Genomic DNA, 16416 nt, shown 5'->3' on the forward strand with positions numbered 1-16416 from the left:
AGAACTAGCTCCAGTCCGAATATAGTCATACGTGCTTATGGAAAAGAACTTGCATGACATCTTTTTGTCCTACCCTCCTGTGTCAGCGGGGTCCTATGGGAAACTAAGGGATATTAAGGCCTCCTTTTAACAGAGTACCGGACCAAAACATTAACACTTAGGGAATACATGAACTCCTTAAACTACGGTCATCACCGGTAAGTATCCCGATTATTGTCACTTCGGGGTTAACGGATCATAACTGTCGGATTTCAGGTTCTGGCAAAACCCTTGAGGTTCGAACACTGGGGTGCGCACGAAGATCTCCCCCTTATCTAGCTCGCACACTCAACGATCTCACGGCCTAGCTTGACTGACCCAAAGAACATGAGACACAAGATTTATACTAGTTCGGGCCACCTTTGTGGTGTAATACCCTACTCCAGTGTGTTGTGGTGGATTGCCTCTTGGGCTAAGGATGAACAGTTACAACGGAAGAACAGCCTCCTGAGGAGAGGTGTTCTTGTGATTGGTGAACTTGTGTGAGGCTAAGGATGCAATGGCTCCGATCCAAGATGAGATGCCCCGACCCCAGATGAGATCCCTAGCTATGGTGGTGGCTAGTCCTATTTATAGAGGCCCTGGTCCTCTTCCCAAATATTGAGCAGGAAGGGATCCCACAATGGCCAATTTGAAGGGGGACAGCTAGTACAAGCTATCCTGACAAAAGTAGTCTTCGCCTGCCAAAGGCTCTGGTGGTGACGCCGTCTTGGGCTCCATGGTTACCTCCATCCTGCCGTCCTACTGGTCTTGGTCTTCTTGCACCGATATGGAAATCTTTGCCTGATGCCTCGGAACTCCTCTCCTGCGCTTGCCTCCTTAACACCAAAGAGGGAACGAGGATACTATGCATGCTGGTGCCCGCCTGGCGCCCACCTGGTCTTGATCGTCATGGCTTACATCATTGGAACCTTGCGAGGTTCGTCTTGCCTTGATCTCTCTGCCCCTCGCGAGCCAGCCTGGTGAGGCCGCCCCTGAGGAGGTCTTGCGTCGTCCGCCTCGCGAGGCTTGGCCCCTCGCGAGGGTCTTGGGTGTTTGCTGGTGAAGATGGGCCATACGGGGCCGCTGGTGGAGCCACGCTACGGGCCACAGGAAGGCAAGTCTGGGGACCCCCGTTCCTAGAACGCCGACAATAACACATAATAGGTGACTATAGACTTGCAAGATAGGATCACGAACTCACATATATTCATGAAAACATAATAGGTTCATATCTGAAATCATGGCACTCGGGCCCTAGTGACAAGCATTAAACATAGCAAAGTCATAGCAACATGAATCTCAGAACATAGTGGATACTAGGGATCAAACCCTAACAAAACTAACTCGATTACATGATAAATCTCATCCAACCCATCACCATCCAGCAAGCCTACGATGGAATTACTCACGCACAGCGGTGAGCATCATGAAATTGGTGATGGAGGAGGTTGATGATGACGATGGCGATGGATTCCCCTCTCCGGAGCCCCAAACGGACTCCAAATCAGCCCTCCCAAGAGAGTTTAGGGCCAAGAGAGTTTAGGGCTTGGCGGCGGTTCCGTATCGTAAAACGCGATGAAACCTTCTCTCTGATTTTTTCTCCCAAACACGAATATATGGAGTCAAGATGGACGTCGGTGGAGCATCAGGGGGCCCACGAGGTAGGGGGCACGCCCAGGCGGGGTAGGGGCGCCCCCACCCTCGTGGACAGGGTGTGGGCCCCCTGACATGGATCTTTTCACCAGTATTTTTTATATATTCCAAAAATAATCTCCGTTGATTTTTAGGTCATTACAAGAACTTTTATTTCTGCACAAAAATAACACCATGGCAATTCTGCTGAAAGCAACATCCGTCTGGGTTAGTTCCATTCAAATCATGCAAGTTAGAGTCCAAAACAAGGGCAAAAGTGTTTGGAAAAGTAGATACGTGCGAGAAGTATCGACTCCCCCAAGCTTAAACCTTTGCTTGTCCTCAAGCAATTCAGTTGATAAACTGAAAGTGATAAAGAAAAACTTTTACAAACTCTGTTTGCTCTTGTTGTTGTAAATATGTAAAGCCAGCATTCAAGTTTTCAGGAAAGATTATGAACTAACCATATTCACAATGACATTTAGGTCTCATGTTTACTCATATCAATGGCATAATCAACTAGCGAGCAATAATAATAAATCTCGGGTGACAACACTTTCTCAAAACAATCATAATATGATATAACAAGATGGTATCTCGCTAGCCCTTTCTGAGACCGCAAAACATAAATGCAGAGCACCTTTAAAGATCAAGGATTGACTAGACATTGTAATTCATGGTAAAAGAGATCCAGTCAAGTCATACTCAATGTAAACTAACGATAATACATGAAAATGACAGTGGTGCTCTCCAACTGGTGCTTATTAATAAGAGAATGATGACTCAACATAAAAGTAAATGGATAGGCCCTTCACAGAGGGAAGCAGGGATTTGTAGAGGTGCCAGAGCTCGATTTTGAAATAGAGATGAATAATGTTTTGAGTGGTATACATTCATTGTCAACATAACAACCGAGAGATCTCGATATCTTCCATGCTACACACATTATAGGCGGTTCCCAAGCGGAATGGTAAAGTTTATACTCCCCCACCACCAACAAGCATCATTCCATGGCTTGTCCGAAACAATGGGTGCCTCCAACTAACATCAATCCTGGGGGAGTTTTGTTTGCAATTATTTTGATTCGATTTGAGCAAGGGACTGGGCATCCCAGTGACCAGCCATTTTCTCGTGAGTGAGGAGCGGAGTCCAGTCCTCTTGAGAATAACCCGCCTAGCATGGAAGATACAGACAACCCTAGTTGATACATGAGCTATTTGAGCATACAAAACAGAATGTTTATTTGAAGGTTTAGAGTTTGGCACATACAAATTTACTTGGAACGGCAGGTAGATACCGTATATAGGTAGGTATATATCGTTGACTCATATGGAATAACTTTGGGGTTTATGGAATTGGATGCACAAGCAGTATTCCTGCTTAGTACAAGTGAAGGCTAGAAAGAGACTGGGAAGCGACTAGCTAGAGAGCGACAACAGTCATGAACATGCATTAAAATTAATCAACACCAGATGCAAGCATGAGTAGGATATAATTCACCATGAACATAAATATTGTAGAGGCTATGTTGATTTTGTTTTAACTACATGCGTGAACATGTGCCAAGTCAAGCCACTCAAATCGTTCAAAGGAGGATACCACCCTATCATACCACATCACAACCATTTTAATAGCATGTTGGCACGCAAGGTAAACCATTATAAACTCCTAGCAAATTAAGCATGCATAAGCAACTATAATCTCTAACTATCATTGCAAACATGTTTCATTCATAATAGGCTGAATCGGGAATGATGGACTAATCATATTTACAAAAACAAGAGAGGTCAAGTTCATACCAGCTTTTCTCATCTCAATCAGTTCATCATATATCGTCATTATTGCCTTTCACTTGCACAACCGAATAGTGTGATAATAATAATAGTGCACGTGCATTGGACTAAGCTGGAATCTGCAAGCATTCAATACATGGGAGAAGACAAGGTAATATGGGCTCTTCGTTAGATCAACAATAATGCATATAAGAGCCACTCAACATTTTCATCCTGGTATTCTCCTCTCGACCCCCGAAGAAAAGGAAAGGAACAAAACTATTTACACGGGAAAGCTCCCAACAAGCAAAAGAAGAACGAGAAATCTCTTTGGGTTTTCTTTTTAATTACTGACGCTACAGGCATGGAAAGTAAACTAGCTAAAGGCTACAACTAATTTTTTTGGTTTTTCTTAAGGATTTTCAAACACACAAGAAGAAAGCTTAAAAAGAAAATAAACTAGCATGGATGATACAATGAAAAAGTATGAGCACCGACAACTGGCATGAGTGTGTGAACATAAATGTAATGTCGGTGAGAAATACGTACTCCCCCAAGCTTAGGCTTTTGGCCTAAGTTGGTATATGCCCAAGGATCAAAGTTGTAGCTGGGGTCGTACTGAGAGGCAGCGGCAATTGCGTCATGAGCTGCAGCTTGGAGGCGAGCTGCCTCCATCCTCCTCTCGTACTCGCTCACCTCCTCCCTGGTTATAACATATCTCCATTTTGTCTAAAAGTCAAAGAAAGTAGGAGCAGGGAGAGCAACGTGGAAGGTGCGCCGTCTGTCAAAGATTAGTTGGTACTGGAGGAACTGATCGTTCCTCTCAACAAACTGATGACGAACCATAGCATTATAATCTAGATAAGCAGGAGGCAACTCAATATCATCCCCATGTATGGGTATACCAAGAAAGTTAGCTACACGAGTTGCATAAATTCCACCAAACAAATCTCCAGTTAAACTATTAAGATGAAACCTACGTGCAACAATAGCCCCCAAGTTATATTGTCTATGTCCTAATACAACACTCTTGAGAACACTAAGATCTAGAACACACATGTGACAAGCCTCATCCTTACCATTAATGCATCTACCTATAAAGAGAGCAAAATAATGTATGGCAGGAAAATGAATGCTCCCTATGGTAGCTTGTGTTATTTCTCTAGATTCCCCCATAGTGATACTAGCAAGAAATTTTTTAAATTAAGATTTGCGAGGTTCACTAGCACTACCCCACTGCAGGAGTTTACAAGAAGTATTAAAATCTTCTAAGTCCATGGTATAAGATTTATCATAAAGATCAAACAGGACGGTTTGAGAATTGCGTGATGATGTAAATTTAAATCTTCTCACAAAGGAATCAGTGAGGTAGTAGTACTGAGGGCACTTATCTTCCACGGAGCCCTCAAGCTCAGCGTTACGCACATAAGCTTCAAATTCCTCCTTAATTCCTGCCTGGACCATGAAATTTTCTGACGGCCATTCACAAGGCTGCACTTGAGCTTCTCTTGGTAGTTCATTGTCCAGCTCGCGTATTGCGGGCCTTGGGCCTTGCTTCCTTGAGGAACCACCTTGGTACATTTTCCTAAACATATTTCTTCCTCTGAAAAATTTCTGAAATTTTTAGTGACTCAAAATAAAAGTGAACCAAACTCAACAAAATTGATAGCAACTACTCCTACAAGTGCCTAGAGGCTATATCATGCATTAAAGCTACTCTTGACCACTGATGTCTACTACACAACCTTCTTCTTGTAGACGTTGTTGGGCCTCCAAGTGCAGAGGTTTGTAGGACAGTAGCAAATTTCCCTCAAGTGGATGACCTAAGGTTTATCAATCCGTAGAGGCGTAGGATGAAATATGGTCTCTCTCAAACAACCCTGCAACCAAATAACAAAGAGTCTCTTGTGTCCCCAACACACCCAATACAATGGTAAATTGTATAGGTGCACTAGTTCGGCGAAGAGATGGTGATACAAGTGCAATATGGATGGTAGATATAGGTTTTTGTAATCTGAAAATATAAAAACAGCAAGGTAACTAATGACAAAAGTGAGCGTAAACGGTATTGCAATGCTAGGAAACAGGGCCTAGGGTTCACACTTTCACTAGTGCAAGTTCTCTCAACAATAATAACATAATTGGATCATATAACTATCCCTCAACATGCAACAAAGAGTCACTCCAAAGTCATTAATAGCGGAGAATAAACGAAGAGATTATTGTAGGGTATGAAACCACCTCGAAGTTATTCTTTCTGATCGATCTATTCAAGAGTTCGTACTAGAATAACACCTTAAGACACAAATCAACCAAAACCCTAATGTCACCTAGATACTCCAATGTCACCTCAAGTATCCGTGGGTATGATTATACGATATGCATCACACAATCTCAGGTTCATCTATTCAACGAACACAAAGAACTTCAAAGAGTGCCCCAAAGTTTCTATCGGAGAGTCAAGACGAAAACGTGTGCCAACCCCTATGCATAAGTTCACGAGGTCACGGAACTTGCAAGTTGATCACCAAAACATACATCAAGTGGATAACGTGATATCCCATTGTCATCACAGATAAGCACATGCAAGACATACGTCAAGTGTTCTCAAATCCTTAAAGACTCAATCTGATAAGATAACTTCAAAGGGAAAAATCAATTCATCACAAGAGAGTAGAGGGGGAGAAACATTATAAGATCCAACTATAATAGCAAAGCTCGCGATACATCAGGATCGTACCACCTCAAGAACACGAGAGAGAGAGAGAGATCAAACACATAGCTACTGGTACATACCCTCAGCCCCGAGGGTGAACTACTCCCTCCTCATGATGGAGAGCGCCGGAATGATGAAGATGGCCACCGGAGAGGGATCCCCCCTCCGGCAGGGTGCCGGAACGGGTCTAGATTGGTTTTCGGTGGCTACGGAGGCTTCTGGCGGTGGAACTCCCGATCTATTCTGCTCTCCAGTGTTTTAGGGTATATTAATGTATATATATATGCGAAATAAGTCGGTTAGGGGAGCCACGAGGGGCCCACGAGGGTGGGGGTGCGCCCAGGGGGTAGGGCGTGCCTCCCTGCCCTGCGGCTTCCTCGAAGCTTCCCTGACGTCTACCCCAAGTCTCCTGGATTGCTTCTGTTCCAAAAATAACTCTCCTGAAGGTTTCACTCCGTTTGGACTCCGTTTGATATTCCTTTTTTCAAAACACTGAAATAGGCAAGAAAACAACAATTTGGGCTGGGCCTCGGGTTAATAGGTTAGTCCCAAAAATAATATAACAGTGTTTAGTAAAGCCCATAAACATCCAAAACAGATAATATAATAGCATGAATACTTCATAAATTATAGATACGTTGGAGACGTATCAACCACATAAATTTGACATGCAAGCTCAAGAACAGGGTCACCTAAGCAGCAAAATTTTGCAATAAATAAAGCACTAGAACAAAAACTAATTGGACCATTGGAGGAGTCACATACCAAAGAACAATCCCCCAAAGCAGTTTTGCGAATGGGGCTTTGAGCAAGGAGATTGAAAATGGCAGCAAGATGAGCAAGAACTCGGGTTTGAGCTGGTGGGTGATTTTATCTGGAGCAAGATGAAGTGTGTCGGTGCAAGGATAAGTGGAGGGGACCCACGTGGGGTCCACGAGGCAGGGGGTGCACCCAGGGGGTAGGGCGCACCCTCCACCCTCGTGGGCATGTGGTGGGTCCCCCTGATGTGTTCTTAGTGCCAGATATTCTCAAATATTCTAGAAAAAACATATTAAATTTTCAGGGGATTTGGAGAACTTTTATTTTTGGGGTATTTTTTTATTGCATGGATAATTCAGAAAACAGACAGAAAATACTATTTTTGCTTTATTTAATATAGATAACAGAAAGTAAAAGGAGGGTACAGAAGGTTGTGCTTTCTAACTTCATCCATCTCATGCTCATCAAAAGGAATCCACTAACAAGGTTGATCAAGTCTTGTTAACAAACTCATTCCGAATCGCATGAAACCGGAGAAATTTCGAATAACACTAGGTTACCTCAACGGGGATATGCACATCCCCAATAATAAGAATAACATATTTCTTCTTAACAGTAGGAAGAGGAAATTCAAAACCTCCGATATTAATTGTTGGAATCTTTCCAATAAAATTGATTCTGTGGACTTGGGGTTGTTTCCTCGAAAAGTGTACCGTATGCTCATAACCATTAATATGAAAAGTGGCATTGCCTTTGTTGCAATCAATAACAGCCCCTGCAGTATTCAAAAATGGTCTATCAAGGATAATCGACATACTATCGTCCTTGGGGATATCAAGAATAACAAAGTCTGTTAAAATAGTAACGTTTGCAACCACAACAGGCACATCCTCACAAATATCGACAGGTATAGCAGTTGATTTATCAGCCATTTGCAAAGATATTTTGAGTAGGTGTCAACTTATTCAAATCAAGTCTACGATATAAAGAGAGAGGCATAAAACTAACACCGGCTCCAAGATCACATAAAGCAGTTTTAACATAGTTTCTTTTAATGGAGCATGGTATAGTTGGTACTCTGGGATCTCCTAGTTTCTTTGGTATTCCACCCTTAAAAGTGTAATTAGCAAGCATGGTGGAAATTTCAGCCTCCGATATCTTTCTTTTATTAGTAACAATATCCTTCATGTATTTAGCATAAGGGTTCATTTTAAGCATATCGGTCAAACGCATACGCAAAAAGATAGGTCTAATCATGTTAGCAAAGCGCTCAAAATTCTCATCATCCTTTTTCTTGGATGGTTTAGGAGGAAAATGCATGGGTTTATGAACACATGGTTCTCTTTCCTTACCGTGCTTCCTAGCAACAAAGTCTCTCTTAACATAACATTGATTCTTTGATTGTGGGTTATCAAGATCAACAGCAGGTTCAATCTCTACATCATTATCATCGCTAGGTTGAGCATCAACATGAACATCATCATTACCAGATTGTGTTTCAGCATCAGAAATAGAAATATCATTGGGATTCTTAGGTGTGTCAACAACAGGTTCACTAGAAGCATGTAAGGTCCTATCATTTTTCTTCTTCTTCTTAGAAGAGCTAGGTGCGTCAACATTAGTTCTCTGAGAATCTTTCTCAATTCTCATAGGGTGGCCCTCAGGATACAAAGGTTCCTGAGTTATTTTACCCCCTCTAGTCATAGCTCTAACAACATTATCATTTTTCTTATTATTTAATTCATTGAGCAAATCATTCTGAGCCTTAAGTACTTGTTCTACTTGAGTGGTAACCATAGAAGCATGTTTACTAATAAGTTTAAGTTCACCTTTAACTCTAGACATATAATCACTCAAGTGTTCAAGCATATCAGCATTGCGTTTTAATTGTCTACCAACATAAGCATTGAAGTTTTCTTGTTTAACAATAAAATTATCAAACTCATCTAAGCACTGGCTAGAAGACTTATAACGAGGAATATCACCTTCATCAAATCTATAGAGAGAATTTACCTTTACTACCTGTGTCGGGTTATCAAGACCATGTATTTCTTCAATAGGTGGTAAATTCTTAACATCTTCAGCTTTAATACCTTTTTCTTTCATAGATTTCTTTGCCTCTTGCATATCTTCGGGAGTGAGAAATAGAATACCCCTTTTCTTTGGAGTTGGCTTAGGAGTTGGTTCAGGAAGTGTCCAATCATTTTTCATTACTCAACATATTATTCAATAGCAATTCAGCTTGATCAATAGTTCTTTCCCTGAAAACACAACCAGCACAAGTATCCAGGTAGTCTCTGGAAGCATCGGTTAGTCCATTATAAAAGATGTCAAGTATTTCATTTTTCTTGAGAGGATGATCAGGCAAAGCATTAAGTAATCGGAGAAGCCTCCCCCAAGCTTGTGGGAGACTCTCTTCTTCAATTTGCACAAAATTATATATTTCCCTTAAGGTCCTTGTTTCTTATGAGCGGGGAAATATTTAGCAGAGAAGTAATAAATCATATCTTGGGGGCTATGCACACAACCAGGATCAAGAGAATTAAACCATGTTTTAGCATCACCATTTAATGAGAACGAAAACTACTTAAGGATAAAGTAATAGCGAGTTTTCTCATCATGAGTAAACAGGGTGGCTATATCATTTAATTTAGTAAGATGTGCGACAACAGTTTCAGATTCATAGCCATAAAAAGGATCAGATTCAACCAAAGTAATTAACTCAGGATCAACAGAGAAATCATAATCCTTATCAGTAATAAACATAGGTGAAGTAGCAAAAGCGGGGTCATATTTCATTCTAGCATTCAAAGACTTTTCTTTAAGCTTAGCTAATAATTTCTTAAGATCAGACCTATCATTGCAAGCAAGAAAGTCTCTAGCAATTTCTTCATCCATAACATAACGCTTAGACACAACAAGCAAATCATATCTAGGGGGAGAATCTTCATCATCACTTTCATCAATATTATCAGTTTCAATAATTTCATTCTCTCTAACCCTAGCAAGTTGTTCATCAACAAATTCACCTAGTGGCACTGTATTATCGAGCATATAAGTAGTTTCATCATAAGTATCATGCAAAGCAGAAGTGGCAGTGAGGGAGTCCTGGATTAGGGAGTCTCTGGATAGCCGAACTATATCCTCTGGCCGGACTGTTGGACTATGAAGATACAAGATTGAAGACTTCGTCTCATGTCCGGATGGGACTCTCCTTGGCGTGGAAGGCAAGCTAGGAAATACGGATGTGTATATCTCCTCCTTTGTAACCGACCTTGTGTAACCCTAGCCCCCTCCAGTGTCTATATAAACCGGAGGGTTTTAGTCCGTAGGAGAACATACAATCATACCATAGGTTAGCTTCTAGGGTTTAGCCTCTCCGATCTCGTGGCAAATCTACTCTTGTACTACTCATATTATCAAGAATAATCAAGCAGGACGTAGGGTTTTACCTCCATCAAGAGGGCCCGAACCTGGGTAAAACATCGTGTCCCCTGCCTCCTGTTACCATCCGCCTTAGACGCACAGTTCGGGACCCCTACCCGAGATCCGTCGGTTTTGACAGCGACATTGGTGCTTTCATTGAGAGTTCCTCTGTGTCATCATCATTAGGCTTGATGGCTCCTTCAATCATCGATAGCGATGCAGTTCAGGGTGAGACTTTTCTCCCCGGACAGATCTTTGTATTCGGCGGCTTCGCATTGCGGGCAAACTTGCTTGGCCATCTGGAGCAGATCGAGAGTTATGCCCCTGGCCACCAGGTCAGGTTTGGAAGCTTAAACTACACGGCCGATATCCATGGAGACTTGATCTTCGACGGGTTCGAGCCCCTGCCTAGTGCGCCACATGGTCACGATGAGCATGATTTAGCTCTACCATCGGACAATGTTCAGGAGATCGCGCCGGCAACTGCTCCGACCCTCAATTCGGAGCCAGTTGCGCCATTCATGGACGGGTGGATAGACCCCGCCATGGAGGTCGTATCATCAGCGGCGATCGAGCCGAGTACCGACCTTACCCTTCACAAGAGCCATGATGCCAAGCTGTTGGATCCTTCCCCGGCCACGGACGCCGAACCGCCTGTGCCCGTGCCTATCGAATCCAACTGGCGTCGATCATGGAGTTTTCCTCCACGGATATCTTTCAGCACTCGCCCTTCGGCGACATACTGAACTCATTAAGGTCTCTCTCCTTGTCAGGAGAGTCCTGGCCGAACTATGTCCGGCAGGATTGGGATGCGGATGACGAAGAAATTCGCCGCCCACCCACCACCCACTTAGTAGCCACTGTCGACGATTTGACCGACATGCTCGACTTTGACTCCGAAGACATCGACGGCATGGACGACGATGCGGGAGGCGAACAAGAACAACTGCCCACAGGGCACTGGACAGCCACCTTGTCATATGACATATATATGGTGGACGCACCCAAAGAAGGCAATGGCGACGAGACAGCGGAGGATGACCCCTCCAAGAAACAACCCAAGCGCCGACGTCAGCGGCGCCGCTCTAAGTCTCACCAAAGCAAAAGCGGTGACACTGGCACAGGAGATAATAGCACTCCGGACAGTGCCGAAGACGACAACAATCCCCTGCAGCAAGATTTAGAGTAGGAGGATGGAGAAGCCAGCCCTCCCGAGAGAGCGGCAGATGGAGAGGCGGAGGATGATAATTGCATGCCTCCCTTCGAAGATGAGGCAAGCCTCGACGATGACGAATTTGTCGTGCCTGAGGATCCCGTCAAGCAAGAGCGCTTCAAGCGCCGGCTTATAGCCACGGCAAATAGCCTTAAGAAAAAGCAGCAGCGGCTTCAAGCTGATCAAGATTTGCTAGCTGACAGATGGACTGATGTCCATGCGGCCAAGGAATATGAACTCGAACGCCCCTCCAAGAGTTACCCAAGGCGCAGGGTGCCACCCCGACTGGAGGAGGAAGCATTAAAACCTACATCTCCAGCGTATGACGCGGCTGATCGGCCACCTCGTGGCCAAGACAGAGAGGCATTTCAGCCAATAGCTCAGCCCGCACCCTGACGCCACTCAAATAAAAATGTCAAGCCACGGGGAAACATGCTAGACCTGCGAGACATATTGGAGGACAAAGCAAAACACGCAAGATTGATCTACGGATCACGAGGGCGCGCCACCACGCGGGACAATAACCGTCACGCCGGATACAGTAAAAGTAAATCCGGCCGGGCCGAACACCGCGGACAAGACTCATTTGAGCTGCGTCGTGATATAGCCCAGTACAGAGGCGCCGCACACCCCCTATGCTTCACAGACGAAGTAATGGATCACCAAATCCCAGAGGGTTTCAAACCCGTAAATATCGAATCATACGACGGCACAACAGATCCTGCTGTATGGATCGAGGACTTCCTCCTGCACATCCACATGGCCCGCGGTGACGATCTACACGCCATCAAATACCTCCCACTCAAACTCAAAGGACCATCTCGACATTGGCTCAACAGCCTGCCAGCAGAATCCATTGGCTATTGGGAAGATCTGGAAGCCGCATTCCTCGACAACTTCCAGGGCACTTATGTGCGACCACCAGATGCCGATGACTTGAGCCACATAATTCAGCAGCCAGAGGAATCAACCAAGCAATTCTAGACACGGTTCCTGACAAAGAAAAATCAAATCGTCGATTGTCCGGATGCAGGGGCCCTAGCAGCTTTTAAGCACAACATCCGCGACGAGTGGCTCGCCCGGCACCTTGGCCAGGAAAAGCCAAAATCTATGGCAGCCCTCACGACACTCATGACCCACTTTTGCGCGGGAGAAGACAGCTGGCTGGCTCGCAGCAATAATATATCAAAGAACCATGGCACTTCGGATACCAAGGATGGCAATGGCAGGTCACGTCGCAACAAACACAAGCGCCGCATCAACAACGACAATACCGAGGATACGGCAGTCAATGCCGGATTCAAAGGCTCTAAACCCGGCCAGCGGAAAAAGCCATTCAAAAGAAGCACTCCGGGCCGGTCCAGTTTGGACCGTATACTCGATCGCTCGTGTCAAATACACGGCACCCCCGACAAGCCAGCCAACCACACCAACAGGGATTGTTGGGTGTTTAAGCAGGACGGCAAGTTAAATGCCGAAAACAAAGATAAGGGGTTGCATAGCGATGACGAGGAGGACCCCTGGCCGCCGAACACCGGAGGACAGAAGAGGTTCCCCCCACAAGTGCGGACCGTGAACATGATATACGCAACCCACATCCCCAAGAGGGAGCGGAAGCATGCGGTAAGGGACGTATATGCGTTGGAGCTAGTCGCCCCAAAGTTCAACCCATGGTCCTCCTGTACGATCACCTTCGATCGTAGGGACCGCCCCTCTAGTATCCATCATGGCGGATTCGCTGCACTAGTCTTAGACGCAATCATCGATGGATTTCACCTCACTCGAGTCCTTATGGACGGTGGCAGCAGCCTGAACCTGCTTTATCAGGACACAGTGCGCAAAATGGGCATAGACCCCTCAAGGATCAATCCCACAAAACGACCTTCAAAGGCATCATACCAGGTGTAGAGGCCCATTGCACAGGCTCAGTCACACTGGAAGTGGTCTTCGGATCCCCGGATAACTTCCAAAGCGAGGAGTTAATCTTCGATATAGTCCCGTTCCGCAGTGGCTATCATGCACTGCTCGGGCGAACCGCATTTGCGAGATTCAATGTGGTACCGCATTATGCATACCTCAAGCTCAAGATGCCAGGACCTCGGGGGGTCATCATAGTCAATGGAAACACAGAGCGCTCTCTCCGCATGGAGGAGCACACTACGGCTCTCGTAGCAGAAGCACAAAGCAGCCTCTTAAGGCAATCCACCAGTTCGGCGATTAAGGACCCAGACACCTTCAAGCGCGCCTGGAGTAATCGGCAACAAGACCGCCTGGCACGTTCCGAGCTCGCATAGCAATGCGGCCCCCACCCCAGTCCCAGCCAAACAACGAAAACCGTGCCACGCGTACATAATTACACATTGAAAATACCATGAGTATAGGTGCGGAGGGGGCACGACTACGGCATGCCCCAAGACGCGGCTCAACCGCACTAGGGGCTTCCCGCTTTGTTATTTTTCTCTCTTTCAGGACTTTAATCTCTAGAAACCCTGTCCGGCGGTATGATTGCCGGACACATGATGCAACAACCAAGGTGGCAGAAAGCTACATCGCACCACGGAACTCCCAGGTGGTCTCTGATAACGAGTGAAATACCTGCTTTAAACACCATTCCTCAGCTTGCCCATGGAGGGGACATGTCAAATAGTCCTACTTTTTGATTATCGCACTACTTGTATCATTCTGCTTCGACGCACCTGAGGGAGTCCTGGATTAGGGGGTCTCCGGACAGCCGGACTATCTCCATTGGCCGGACACTGAGGGAGTCCTGGATTAGGGGGTCTCCGGACAGCCGGACTATCTCATTGGCCGGACTGTTAGACTATGAAGATACAAGATTGAAGACTTCGTCTCGTGTCCGGATGGGACTCTACTTGGCGTGGAAGGCAAGCTAGGCAATACGGATATGGATATCTCCTCCTTTGTAACCGACCTTGTGTAACCCTAACCCTCTCCGGTGTCTATATAAACCGAGGGTTTTAGTCCGTAGGACAACATCACAACATACCATAGGCTAGCTTCTAGGGTTTAGCCTCTCTGATCTCGTGGTAGATCTACTCTTGTACTACCCATATCATCAATATTAATCAAGCAGGACGTAGGGTTTTACCTCCATCAAGAGGGCCCGAACCTGGGTAAAACATTCGTGTCCCTGCCTCCTGTTACCATCCGCCTTAGACGCACAGTTCGGGACCCCCTACCCGAGATCCGCCGGTTTTGACACCGACATTGGTGCTTTCATTGAGAGTTCCTCTGTGTCGTCATTAGGCTTGATGGCTCCTACTATCATCGATAGCGATGCAGTCCAGGGTGAGACTTTTCTCCCCGGACAGATCTTTGTATTCGGCGGCTTTGCACTGCGGGCTAATTCGCTTGGCCATCTGGAGCAGATTGAAAGCTACGCCCCTGGCCGTCAGGTTAGATTTGGAAGTTTGAACTACACGGCCGACATCCGCGGACTTGATCTTCGACGGATTCGAGCCACAGCCGGGCGCGCCGCACTGTCACGATGGGTATGACCTAGCTCTGCCGCCGAACAGTACCCCAGAGGCCGCGCCCATCAGCTCCGACCCTTAGCTCGGAGCCAACTGCGCCAATCGAGGACGGGTGGTTAGACACCGCCTCAGGGGCTGCAGTCTCAACGGCGATCGAGCCAAACACCAGCATAATCCTCTGCGCAGCCCGTGACTCCAAGGTGCCGGACTCTTTTCTGACTCCGAACCGCCCGTGCCTCTGCCAATCGAATCCGATTGGGCACCGATCATGGAATTCACCGCCGCGGATATCTTTCAGCACTCGCCCTTCGGCGACATTCTGAATTCACTAAGGTCTCTCTCTTTGTCAGGAGAGCCCTGGCCGGATTATGGCCAACAGGATTGGGATGTGGACGACGAAGAAATTCGACGCCCACCCACCACCCACTTAATAGCCACTGTCGATGACTCAACCGACATGCTCGACTTCGACTCCGAAGACATCGACGGTATGGACGACGGTGCGGGAGGCAAAGAGGAACCACCGCCCACTGGGCGCTGGATGTCCACCTCATCATATGACGTATACATGGTGGACACAACAAAAGAAGACGACGACAAGGAACGGAAGGACACAACGAAGGCTTGTTCCCTCGAGAAGCAGTCAAAGCGGCGGCGCAAGCGCCGCCCCAAATCCCGCCTCGGCAGAAAATAACGATTCATACATACCCAGCGTGGAGCAGGCGAACCCTGCCGGACCACGGCAATACGAGAATCAAACCGAACAAACCAATTCGTCAAAGATAATAGTCCGGACGGACCATACGCCGGAAGGCACCGGAGCAGCAGAATGCGTCAAAGGCTTGTTGCCACCGCGAGAGTCTGAAAAAGCAGAAGCAAAGGCTCAAGCTGCCGTAGGACACACTCCAAATCAGATGGAGTAAAGTACTCAACACCAGCAGCGAGTACGGGCAATCACCCCACAAGAGCTACCCAAAGCGGAAGTTGCTACCTGAATTCGATGAGGAGCCTCAGACCCCCCACAACCAAAAATTAAAACAGCCATTTGGCCGGATAGACGACCTCACGACCAACATAAAGCGGCTAGCAACGCCGCACATAAGCCAATACGCGGTCTACGCGAGGGCTCGCATCAAAAGGACGGCGAAACCAGATCCATCTATGGACCACGCAAGCGTGCTCCAGCATACGATGCAACACAACAAACTTCCGAACAACGCGGTACACCCAGATATAGGGGTGCCGCACACCCCCTATGTTTCACCGATGAGGTGCTGGACCATGAATTTCCAGAGGGATTCAAACCCGTAAACATAGAGGCATACGATGGAACAACGACCCTGGGGTCTGGATTGAGGACTATATCCTCCATATCCACATGGC

This window comes from Triticum urartu, chromosome 6 (genome assembly GCF_003073215.2).
Source record: "Triticum urartu cultivar G1812 chromosome 6, Tu2.1, whole genome shotgun sequence".
NCBI classification, from domain to species: Eukaryota; Viridiplantae; Streptophyta; class Magnoliopsida; order Poales; family Poaceae; genus Triticum; species Triticum urartu.